Genomic DNA, 13,295 nt, shown 5'->3' on the forward strand with positions numbered 1-13,295 from the left:
TTTGCGTGAAGTTTTTGTTGACCGCCGAGAAGGGGATTAAATACTTTTAATGTGTTTACGTAGTTTTGGTGGCGGCCATTAATGAGATAATGGGCATACGTCCCATGTGTTTAATATAGTCATGGGCATATATTATTATATGTTTTTTTATATATTTTTTTTTATGATGTAGTAAATAGACTACGTGCGGTAGTTCAGTTTTTTTTTGGGATGTATGTTTTATATAAAACATTGTGTCGAGCCCGTGAGTGTAGTTAGTTCATGTAAGTTTTTTTTTATGTTGTGAGTGGGGTGGTTAGGTACGAGTGAGTGCGATTCTTATTTTGTAAATGCACAGCAGTGCGATAAAGAAATGGCAATGTAATGTTTTGATTTAGTTTTTGAAGAACAGAGAGCTGTGTATGTAATTTCCACAGCATTGGAAAATCTGTGAGAGCAGCAGAGTTGTTTTTGTAATTCCCTCTTTGAACAGAGGAAGAAATATGTAACAGAGTTTCAGTTTGTTTTTAATTAATAGAAATGCTTTGTGACTGTGTAATGGTGTCTTCTGAGTCATTTTGATTTTAAGAGGTTCTTGTCAAAAGATCCTGGACAGAGTAAACAGAGCATTGTCTCTGTGGTGAATTTTTATTTGGTTTTGGTATTTTCTCCATTTAAAAATACCCAACAGTGGTATCAGAGCAGGCCCAGGCTCTTTAAAAAGTTAAAGAAGCTGAAGGGAGAAGGTTGTTGCTGCAGCAAAACCTCTCAGGCAGACAGAAGACTCAGACAGCGAAGGATTCAGGTATTCCCCAAAAGCATTTCTCTTGTTATTGCTGAAGACAGTCAGTTTTTTTTTTTAAAAAATCACAGTCAAGGATTTAAAACCATAGTTCAAGATGCAAGGAATGGCAAGCACAAGCATGGGTATGTTCAACACCCAGCTCCCACACTTTAATGGGAAGAACTATGACTACTGGTCTATAACCATGAGAGCTTTGTTCATCGCTCAAGATATATGGGAACTAGTAGAATATGGGTTTGAGGAACCAGCAGATGAAAATGAGTTCAATGCACTAACTCAGGGAGAGAAGGATCAGCTGAAGCTCAATAGGAAGAAGGATGCAAAGGCCATTGTCTTGTTGTATCAAGCAGTGGACCAGAGTATATTCCCAAGGATAGCAGCAGCTAAAACATCACACAATGCATGGGAAACCCTTAAGACAGCCTATCAAGGCATGGAGAGAGTGAAGACAGCAAAATTGCAAATGCTGAGAAAGGATTTTGAAAACTTGAAGATGAAGGAGTCAGACAACATTGAATCATTCTTCACTCATGTGATTGGTGTAATCACACAAATGAGAACTCATGGAGAAACCATTGAAGATAGAAGAATAGTGGAGAAAATATTGAGGGTCTTACCCTCAAGGTTTGATGCCATAGTCACCACCATTGAAGAGACAAAGGATCTCTCAAGATATTCAGTTGATGAGCTACATGCATCACTGATAACTCATGAGCAGAGGTTGAGTAGGAATGAAAACTCATCCCTTGAGCAAGCCTTCAAGACCCAGATGTCCTTTGGAAGAGGAAGAGGTCAAGGCAAAGGAAGCAAAAGAGGAAGAGGCAGAAGCCAGAACAGAGGAGGAAGGAACAGCCCATCAAATGCACAAGGAAGAGGCAGCAATCCAAATCAGAACCAAGGTCAAGGGAGCAACCAACAAAGAGAACAGTATCAGGCTCAAGGACAAAGGTATGATAAATCTAATGTTCAATGCTATTATTGCAAAAAGTATGGACATTATGCTAGTGATTGTAGAAAGAAACAGCATGATATGAACAGCAGACAAAATGCAAATGTTACAAGAGAAAACAACAGTCAAGAAAATGTCCTGTTAGCTTGTAACATGGCTGAAACACATAGTGAGGACATATGGTTTTTAGACTCAGGTTGCAGCAACCATATGACAGGGAATGTAGCCCTCTTTTCAGCCTTAAATCAGAATTTGAAATCAGAGGTCACTCTAGGAACTGATAGTAAAGTGTCTGTTATGGGAAAAGGGGAGGTAAAAATATTTACAAAGCAAGGAGAAAGGAAAACCATAGCAGATGTCTACTATGTCCCCGGAATGAGATGTAACCTATTGAGTGTTGGACAGCTTATCCAAAAGGGTTACAATGTTTACTTTGTAAATGATGTGTGCACCATCATAGATATACCACCCAGCAAAAGATGCATTGCTGAAGTGAAGATGACAAGGAACAGAATGTTCCCTCTTAGAATAAGAGCAGACTTGAAGAACAAGAAGGAAATGGCAGCAGTCACCCAAGAGGCCTTCCAAAGCGTGCCAAAGGATGAGAACTGGTTATGGCACTTGAGATTCGGGCATCTAAATTTTGGAGGTCTAAACTTATTGAGCAGAAAAGGAATGGTAAAGGGATTACCGTTGATAGAAAAGCCGGACAGCCTTTGTGAAGGTTGTATATTGGGCAAACAACATAGAGAGAGTTTTCCATCAGGGAAAAGTATAAGGGCAAAGGCACCCTTAGAGATTATCCACTCAGATTTGTGTGGACCAATGCAAGCTCCATCATTAGCTGGCAGCCTATATTTCTTGACATTCATTGATGATTTTACAAGAAGGACTTGGATATATTTCCTCAAGAACAAAAGTGAAGTCTTTGAGAAATTCCAAAACTTCAAAGCACTTGTGGAGAACCAAAGCGGGCTGCACATAAAAGTATTGAGAACTGATAGAGGAGGTGAGTATATCTCCAATGAATTCCTAAAGTTCTGTAGAGAAAATGGAATACATAAACAGTTCACAACTCGGTACACCCCACAGCAAAATGGAGTTGCTGAAAGGAAGAACAGAACCATCATGGAGATGGCAAGGAGCATGTTGAAGGCAAAGCACTTGCCAAATGAGTATTGGGCTGAAGCTGTACATTGTGCAGTTTACATACTAAACAGGTGTCCTACAAAAGCAGTGATGAACAAGGTGCCAGAAGAGGCATGGAGTGGGAGAAAGCAAGGAGTCACCCACATGAGAGTTTTTGGGTGTGTGGCCTATGCACACATTCCGGATCAGCTAAGGAGGAAGTTGGACAGCAAAGGGGAGAAGTGTATCTTCATTGGATACAGTGATGAATCCAAAGCCTACAGGCTGTACATTCCATCTACCAAGAAGTTCTTTGTCAGCAGGGATGTTCAATTCATTGAAGAGGAAGCTTGGGATGGAAGCATAGAGAAAACAGTGAACATTAAAGGCTGTTTGTCTCATGATGAGGATGAAGAGGAAGTGGCTGAAATGAATCCCCAAACAGCAGCACCAACACAAGAACAGCAAGGTACACCATTGAGGATCAATGAGAGTGCTTCTCCAAGCACACCACAAGGAGGAAACTCAAGTGCATCTTCAAGCACTTGCACACCAAGTGAAAGAGGTAAGAAGTTTAGAAATCTAAGTGAAATTTATGAAGAAGGAATGAATTCCTTATTTGCCTTGTTTTGTCATGTTGATGATCCTATCCATTTTGAAGAAGCTATTAAAGATAGGAAATGGATAGAAGCTATGGATGAAGAGATGAATGCCATAGAGAGAAACAAAACATGGGATTTGGTTGAGCTACCGAAAGGCAAAGAAGTCATTGGTGTGAAATGGGTCTACAAGACCAAGAGCAATGCTGAAGGCAAGATTGAAAGGCATAAAGCAAGGCTGGTTGTCAAAGGCTACAAGCAGCAGTATGGGAGAGATTATGAGGAGACTTTCGCCCCGGTTGCAAGAATGGAAACCGTGAGAGCAGTGCTGTCCATAGCAGCTCAAAACAAATGGAAAGTCTACCAAATGGATGTGAAATCAGCATTCCTAAATGGAGTGTTAATGGAAGAGGTCTATGTGGAACAGCCTCTCGGATATGAGAAGAAAGGAGAAGAGCACAAAGTGTGCAAATTGAAGAAAGCTCTTTATGGGCTGAAGCAAGCGCCAAGAGCATGGTACAGCAGGATAGATTCATATCTATTGGAGAATGAATTTGACAAATGTGAAGGAGAACCCACAGTCTACATCAAGGAAAAGGATGGTAAAATTTTAATTGTTGTCTTGTATGTAGATGATGTTATTTTCACTGGAAATGATACTTATCTTATTGAGAATTTTAAATCAGTCATGAAGAATGAATTTGAAATGACTGACATGGGTTTGTTGAGATACTTCTTAGGCATAGAAGTAGATCAAAATGAAAAAGGAATTTTTATATCTCAAGCAAGATATGTAAATCAAGTTTTGGACAGATTTAACATGCAAGAGTGCAAGGCAGCAATCACTCCCACAGTGATGGGATTAAAGCTCAACAGAGAGGACAGCAGCAAGGATTTTGATTCTAGCTTGTATAAAAGCATTGTGGGCAGCCTTATGTATTTAACAGCTACTAGGCCTGATATTATGTACGCTGTTAGTTTGATTTCCAGGTTCATGGAGAGGCCAAAGGAGGCACATTGGCAGGCAGCAAAGAGAATTTTGAGGTATGTCAAAGGCACTAAAATGTTTGGAATTTTATATCATGCCTCAGAACATTCAGATTTGGTTGGATACACTGATAGCGATTGGGCTGGAAGTGTAGATGATCGGAAGAGCACTTCCGGTTATGTTTTTAACATGGGTTCAGGAGCCATTTCATGGGCTTCTAAGAAGCAGTCTATTGTAGCATTATCTACAGCAGAGGCAGAATATGTGGCAGCGACAGCAGCAGCATGTCAGGCAGTATGGATGAGAAGGATGTTGAGAAGCTTAGGCCAAGAGCAGGCAAAAGCGACAGTGGTCTTTTGTGACAATAGCTCAGCTATTGCTTTGTCAAAGAATTCAGTGTTTCATAAGAGAACGAAACACATTGACACAAGGTTTCACTACATCAGAGAATTGGTGAACAATGGAGAAATTGTCCTAGAACATTGCAGGACCCAAGAACAGGTTGCGGACATCTTGACAAAGCCACTGGTTCAGAAGAGTTTCGAATTTTTGAGGAAGTGTTTGGGAATGACCGAACGTGCGGCTGTTAAAATTAAAGGGGAGTGTTAAATTTGTAATTTTACAGCGCGCGGTGGTCTTTTGGAAAACCACCTGGTCTCCCCGCACCACCATTCGCTGAAGGCGGTTTCCGTAGCGGAGGCTCCGAACACCCTCACTCGCCGCCACGCGTCCCATGTACGAGCGACCGAAAACTGCTTTCCCCGGACGCTAAAGTCCGTTTGTTTTGCTGGAGGTTGGTGTGCGAACCTCGTTGGATCAGCCAAGTATTTTGGACGCGCGATCTCCGCCGTCGATCTCCGGAAGGTGCACGGGCCCACGACAAGTCAGATTTTGCGTGAAGTTTTTGTTGACCGCCGAGAAGGGGATTAAATACTTTTAATGTGTTTACGTAGTTTTGGTGGCGGCCATTAATGAGATAATGGGCATACGTCCCATGTGTTTAATATAGTCATGGGCATATATTATTATATGTTTTTTTATATATTTTTTTTTATGATGTAGTAAATAGACTACGTGCGGTAGTTCAGTTTTTTTTTGGGATGTATGTTTTATATAAAACATTGTGTCGAGCCCGTGAGTGTAGTTAGTTCATGTAAGTTTTTTTTTATGTTGTGAGTGGGGTGGTTAGGTACGAGTGAGTGCGATTCTTATTTTGTAAATGCACAGCAGTGCGATAAAGAAATGGCAATGTAATGTTTTGATTTAGTTTTTGAAGAACAGAGAGCTGTGTATGTAATTTCCACAGCAGTGGAAAATCTGTGAGAGCAGCAGAGTTGTTTTTGTAATTCCCTCTTTGAACAGAGGAAGAAATATGTAACAGAGTTTCAGTTTGTTTTTAATTAATAGAAATGCTTTGTGACTGTGTAATGGTGTCTTCTGAGTCATTTTGATTTTAAGAGGTTCTTGTCAAAAGATCCTGGACAGAGTAAACAGAGCATTGTCTCTGTGGTGAATTTTTATTTGGTTTTGGTATTTTCTCCATTTAAAAATACCCAACAATTGCGGAAGACAAGGTAATGGGTTGCCCATTTGCAGTGCTGCGCAGGCGCGCACATATATATGTTTGTCGAAACTCGCAGCAGCAATGGAGCCCGTCGCGCCATCCTTTGCGTGCTATGGAACATGTGATGACGTCCTCCGGAACCTGTGTGATGACGTCCTCCACGAGGCCCAACTAAACAGCTAGCACAGCCTGCATACAGCAGTGAGCGGACTATAAATCCGCATACACATTGCATGATCCTTCATATCAATCTCTCATTGTGCTTCAAGCTATATATATATATATATATTCGTTGTTGCTTTGGCAAGATTGAAGTTGATTGAGTACAATGGGTTCTGTAGCAGTAGCTTAGTCTGCCTTGGGTTCTCTAACAGATATCTGAGTCTCGGAACTGCGAAGACATTTATTTTCTATATATTTACACCGTTAGTTCCCCTTCGTTTCGTTACGTGTGTACTGCGCAGATTGTTGCAGATATGGCTGAGCATAAGATTACAGTCCTGAGCATCGACGGAGGAGGCGTCCGTGGGATCATTCCAGCAACAATCCTCGAGTTCCTCGAGAAACAGCTCCAAGTAAAGTTATAAATATTGGATTGAAAGAAAAATCGTGATATAATTGGATTTATTATCCTTGTATTAAACCGAGTATATGTGTTTATATTTACGGGATCTTGACGGCAAAGATATGAGAATAGCTGATTATTTCGACATCATCGCAGGAACTAGCATTGGAGGATTGATATCTGCTATGTTAGCAGCTCCAGATGGTGCCAAAAAACCGCGCCAGCTGTTTACTTCACTGCAGTTTTATTTCAAAAATTGTGCTCTTATTTTTCCACCACCGTCCTGGTAAGTTTCATTTCGATGACGGTAGATTTTCTTATTCTTCCACCACCTCCATTAAGTGATATATATAGAACACTTAGGGTTTCAGTCTAATTTTTGAGAATTAATTAGCAGCCACTCTAATGCTTGATGCTCAACACCATCAGAGAGAAAAACCACGTAAATATGCCATTGTAAGAGGAAATGGCAAAAGGGTTTTGTCTAACAAGTAGTGTGTCATGACAGTATAACTTTGTTTTGGATATATACAAAAAGCACAACCAATTAATTTTTAATTTTATATGAATGATTGACAGGGGCATATTGGGATGGCTGGAGCTAACCAGTCATGTATTGGGTATTTAATGCCCTCAGAGCAGCACGCCACTTAGTTCGATAATACGGGAGTGAGCAAATATTATATAATGCCGAATTTGTCCACTCCCGTGTTATCGCGTTAAGTGGCGTGCTACTTTGAAGGCATTAAATACCCAATATATGGCTGGTTAGCTCTTTCTGCGTGCCGCTCTCAGGGCATTAAATACCCAATATATGGCTGGTTAGCTCCATCCATCCCAATATGGAAAAAGCTAACCAACCATATGTTGGGTATTTAATGCCTTCAAAGGAGCACGCCACTTAACGCGATAACACGGGAGTGGACAAATTCGGCATTATATAATATTTGCTCACTCCCGTGTTATCGAGCTAAGTGGCGTGCTGCTCTGAGGGCATTAAATACCCAATATATGGCTCGTTAGCTCCAGCCGCAGCACGCCACTTAGCTCGATAACACGGGAGTGAGCAAATATTATATAATGCCGAATTTGTCCACTCTCGTGTTATCACGTTAAGTGGCGTGCTGCTTTGAAGAAATTAAATACCCAACATATGGCTGGTTAGCTCTTTCCATATTGGGATGGCTGGAGCTAACCAGCCATATATTGGGTATTTAATGCCCTCAGAGCAGCACGCCACTTAGCTCGATAACACGGGAGTGAGCAAATATTATATAATGCAGAATTTGTCCACTACCGTGTTATCGCGTTAAGTGGCGTGCTGCATTGAAGGCATTAAATACCCAATATATGGTTCGTTAGCTCTTTCCATATTGGGATGGCTGGAGCTAACCAGCCATATATTGGGTATTTAATGCCCTCAGAGCAACATGCCACTTAGCTCGATAACACGTCAGTGAACAAATATTATATAATGCCGAATTTGTCCACTCCCGTGTTATTGCGTTCAGTGGCGTGCTGCTTTGAAAGCATTAAATACCCAATATATGGCTGGTTAGCTCTTTCCATATTGGGATGGCTGGAGCTAACCAGCCATATATTGGGTATTTAATGCCCTCAGAGTAGCACGCCACTTAGCTCGATAACACGGGAGTGAGCAAATATTATATAATGCAGAATTTGTCCACTCTCGTGTTATCACGTTAAGTGGTGTGCTGCTTTGAAGGCATTAAATACCCAATATATGGCTGGTTAGCTCTTTCCATATTGGGATGGCTGGAGCTAACCAGCCATATATTGGGTATTTAATGCCCTCAGAGCAGCACGCCACTTAGCTCGATAAGATGGGAGTGAGCAAATATTATATAATGCCAAATTTGTCCACTCCCGTGTTATCGCGTTAAGTGGCGTGCTTCTTTGAAGGCATTAAATACCCAATATATGGCTGGTTAGCTCTTTCCATATTGGGATGGCTGGAGCTAACCAGCCATATATTGGGTATTTAATGCCCTCAGAGCAGCACGCCACTTAGCTCGATAACACGGGAGTGAGAAAATATTATATAATACCGAATTTGTCCACTCCCGTGTTATCGCGTTAAGTGGCGTGCTGCTTCGAAGGCATTAAATACCCAATATATGGCTGGTTAGCTCTTTCCATATTGGGATGGCTGGAGCTAACCAGCCATATATTGGGTATTTAATGCCCTCAGAGCAGCACGCCACTTAGCTCGATAACACAGGAGTGAGAAAATATTATATAATGCCGAATTTGTCCACTCCCGTGTTATCGCGTTAAGTGGCGTGCTGCTTTGAAGGCATTAAATACCCAATATATGGCTGGTTATCTCTTTCCATATTGGGATGGCTGGAGCTAACCAGCCATATATTGGGTATTTAATGCCCTCAGAGCAGCACGCCACTTAGCTCGATAACATGGGAGTGAGCAAATATTATATAATGCCGAATTTGTCCACTCCCGTGTTATCGCGTTAAGTGGCGTGCTGCTTTGAAGACATTAAATACCCAATATATGGCTGGTTAGCTCTTTCCATATTGGGATGGCTGGAGCTAACCAGCCATATATTGGGTATTTAATGCCCTCAGAGCAGCACGTCACTTAGCTCGATAACACGGGAGTGAGAAAATATTATATAATGCCGAATTTGTCCACTCCCGTGTTATCGCGTTAAGTGGCGTGCTGCTTTGAAGGCATTAAATACCCAACATATGGCTGGTTAGCTCTTTCCATATTGGGATGGCTGGAGCTAACCAGCCATATATTGGGTATTTAATGCCCTCAGAGTAGCACGCCGCTTAGCTCGATAACACGGGAGTGAGAAATTATTATATAATGTTGAATTGGGCAAAAAGCCTTTACCGTTCAGCCATGGTTCCCCAATATTCTGGGGATCCACTGCACAAGATCATCAGAGAAACATTGGGGGATACGAAATTACACGAGGTGCTGACCAACATTGTGATTCTTACATATGATATCAATATACAGTATCCAGTAATCTTCTCAAAATTTGAGGTAAACTTTGTATCATAATGTGAACTGGTCGGCCACTAATGCCAACTCCAGTTAATGCGGCAATATAATATATTTTATAAATCTCTTCGCAGGGCAACAATGATGATGCAAAATTGTTCGATGCCTGCATTGGAACGTCAGCCGCTCCGACAATTCTTCCCCCTTATCACTTTAATACGCATATCAGCTTTAACCTCATAGACGGGGGAGTTGGAGCGAACAATCCAGTAATGCCCAGTTTATATATATATTTGATTTGATTTGATTTGATTTGATGCTTCGTTTATGTTTATGTTTCCATCATTTGACAGATGTGCCCAAAAATATATATATATATATATATATTTGATTTGATGCTCTGTTTATGTTTATGTTTCCATCATTTGACAGATGTGCCCAAATAATTTTGTAGATGTTACTCGCGATAAACCACCTGACCAAACAAGCTATCAGTAGACCGTACAGTATTCCATATTGGCCATTGACTCAAATACAGCAGGCTCTGGATTCAAAAGAAGACGCCTTGACAAAGTGTCTGGTGCTTTCTCTTCGAACTCGAGAGTCAAAAACTAGTTACCAGGCTGAGCAAGCTGCAGAAGGGGGCTGTTTGGGATAGATACGTAAGGACGATAAACATCCTTTAATTGACATACTTATGCAATCCAGTTCAGCTATTGTCGACATTCAGGCATCTGTCGCGTTCCAATCGTTGCAACAACCGGATGACTATCTAAGAATCCAGGCCTTTATCAACTTGCACCTCTTAATTTATATATTTATATAAAGTACAATTCCATAATTATATTTACAGATTGCATAAATATTGTTTCTTGTTTGCACACAATCAGCCATATGGATTGTGGAACTAATAGATTGCTTATAATTGGGCATCAGGAACCCGACTTAGAAGAAAAAAGAAGTGCACTGGATCTGGAAACAGATTAAAATCTTCAGGCGCTGAGAGAGATAGGCAATAAACTTTTGGACAAACAAGTTTCGAGGCCAAGAAAACAAGAATACATTAATTGAATGAATCCTCGTCAATGAACCCACTAACATAGTGGATGTTTGAATTATGGAAGGAGATAGGAAAAAAATGAACAATGCCCATTTCAAGAGAGAATGCTCAAATAATACAAACGAGATAATTGGGATCTTACTGCATTAATAGGTTTGTAATCATTGTACAATTAATCATCAATGCATACCATAATGTAAAAATATAATTAGGAATGTCCATGGCGATCTTAAATAGTTCCTTAGAATGCTCGAAGAACATTGATGCTTCAATTTATAAACCTTTACTAATGCATATAGTAGAAATCAAATAGAGATTGTGGAAAGTAGAAAATATGGACAAAGCATATCCATCATACAAAAGGATGCTCAGGGAATACAAACAAAATAATCAATTTCATTCTGCAGAACAAGTTTGCAGTCAACACATCACTCTTCAATGGATCCCGTAAAACTCTCAGCCAATACTCAACATACAAAGGGGATGCTTATCGAATCCAAACCAGATAATACATTTCATTATGTAAAACAAGTTTGCAGTCAACATATAACTCTTCAATGGATCCTATAAAACTCTCAGCCAACACTCAACATACAAAGAGGAAGCTCAGGGAATACAAACCAGATAATACATTTCATTCTGCAAAACAAGTTTGCAGTCAGTGCATAGTTCCTTATCAATGCATCCTGAAAAACTATCAAATTTTAATCAATAAACAACATAAAAAAGAGAAACCATAAGCTTTGACAAAGGAATTCCCGTAAAATATAATCCAAATAATATGATTCTTCTCACAAGACAAGTTTTAAATCACTAGGACTTCAAACAAGTCAAAGAATTTTGAAATTTTTGGAAATAATATGGAGATGATCCCTTAATTGAGAAGAGATGTTGATTCTAGAACCATGGCCCTGCCTAAAAAAAATAAAAATCTCCAAAGAAAATATGATCATATGCTTTCACATTTCCAAATCCTATTGAAATTAACACCAACACAACATATTGCTCCCTATAATTTAACATTACCAAAGTAGTACTTTGGAATTGAGAAGGAACCCAAAATAAGTTCCAATGGCTATCTTTACGAAAAAAGGGGAATAGAAAGCAAACAATTTTATATTCCCAGAAAACAGGACTAACACAGATCTGTCATGTGTGCTCCAACCTAGTAAAAGATGATATGGTGTACACTATCTAACAACAATGAGTCACCAAACACTTGTATTTTTTAAATGCCATTGTGGGTTGATAGTTTTAAGAGTATTGTTAGGGAAATAAGCTCGGTGTAGTTATTTGATCCTCACCTATATCTATTTTAAATATGATATAGTGAGAGTTATTGAGAATTTGAGATAGAGGACACCTCTAGCTTCCCTTTTTTGAGGGTACCTTGACTAGATCCATCAAAGTAATCCCCATGTTCCAGATTTGTCAATAGGAGCACGAACCAACTTTTTTGTGTGTAGAGGTTGATGAAAAGTTTGAGAAGATTGACTGGCCTTGGAAGGAACATTGAAAAATAGTTATATACCTGTCTTCAAAGATTTCAACATTTCTATCTTTCCAGATTCCCCATGATACTATTAGAGGAAGGCCTTTGAGGCCTTTGAGATCTGAGTTTTGCTACCACTTTTTAAAGCACTCTTTAACATAACCTCCTTGTCTACAGTTCTTCTGATTAAAATAAACTCCCACCAATTTCTCACTCAAATTGAACCATTTAAAAAAAAAAGCGATACCTTAACCACTCCAAGAAAAATGCCAAGTGGAAAGAGTGACAGATAACCACAGCCTTAGCTCAAATCAAAGGGGCAGGAATCTAGGCTTTAACCTACTCTGAAGAAACATACTAATTGTGAATTATTCTTAATATTTCAAATCCATGTATTGTTTTGTTTGAAAAGAAGAAGAAATAATAGAATATTGTGAATTTTTGGTTGACATTGACACCTTGTTCACATGTTTGGAAGATTCGCAAAAGAAGTTGCTTCATACCAAGATGGTCCTCCAATGACCAGGGAGATTGTCCCCATGAATTATCTTTTATTCCCAATAACAACGAAAGCATTATGAAGGTACATAAGTGAGGTTTATCATAAATAGCGTTCACAAATCATGCCCTTGACTTGTCACTGACATACATTTTCTGCGCTCCATGAAAAGACTGAAAATTTTGGGTCTGGTTCTTACAAATTATCATTGTTGTTGTTGTGATGGACGGTAGCAGCCCCAACACTTCTGTTGCTACTACGGCTGCACCCATAACAGCATCCCGGAGACCTAAGAGTATGTTTTACTTCCCAATCCCCTATATTTTTGGTTTCAATGTTTCACATAACAATTGGGTTCTTGTTGTATTAGACGATTTAGTTAAACATAACTAGGTAGGATAAATCAATCCTCGATGAGACGATCACTGTGGAAAAGGTGTAGTTAGAATTGAAACCAAGATCCGTTGTAATCATTTGCAACAATCCCCACAAGCTGAAACATCAGGATTTATGGAAACCATTTCTCAATTTCATTTAACTCTTGATATGATGTGATGGGATAGATGAAGCAGAGCTGAGAAAACATGTAACATAATGAGAATTAAATTTCGGAGACCAACATCACCAATGAGCCAATAACAACGAACTTTCCCTCTCATGCATTTAGGAAAAA

General features: G+C 39.7%; 1 pseudogene; it reads left to right on the plus strand.

The window, feature by feature from the left end:
- Positions 1-9,466: 9,466 nt before the first annotated feature.
- On the plus strand, positions 9,467-10,229 carry LOC149160655 (patatin-like protein 5 pseudogene; annotated as a pseudogene).
- The last annotated feature ends 3,066 nt before the right edge of the window (positions 10,230-13,295 follow it).

Source organism: Pinus tabuliformis, chromosome 5_2, assembly GCF_031772625.1.
Source record: "Pinus tabuliformis cultivar Carrire ecotype Pingquan chromosome 5_2, CPIR1, whole genome shotgun sequence".
In the NCBI taxonomy this organism is placed as follows: domain Eukaryota; kingdom Viridiplantae; phylum Streptophyta; class Pinopsida; order Pinales; family Pinaceae; genus Pinus; species Pinus tabuliformis.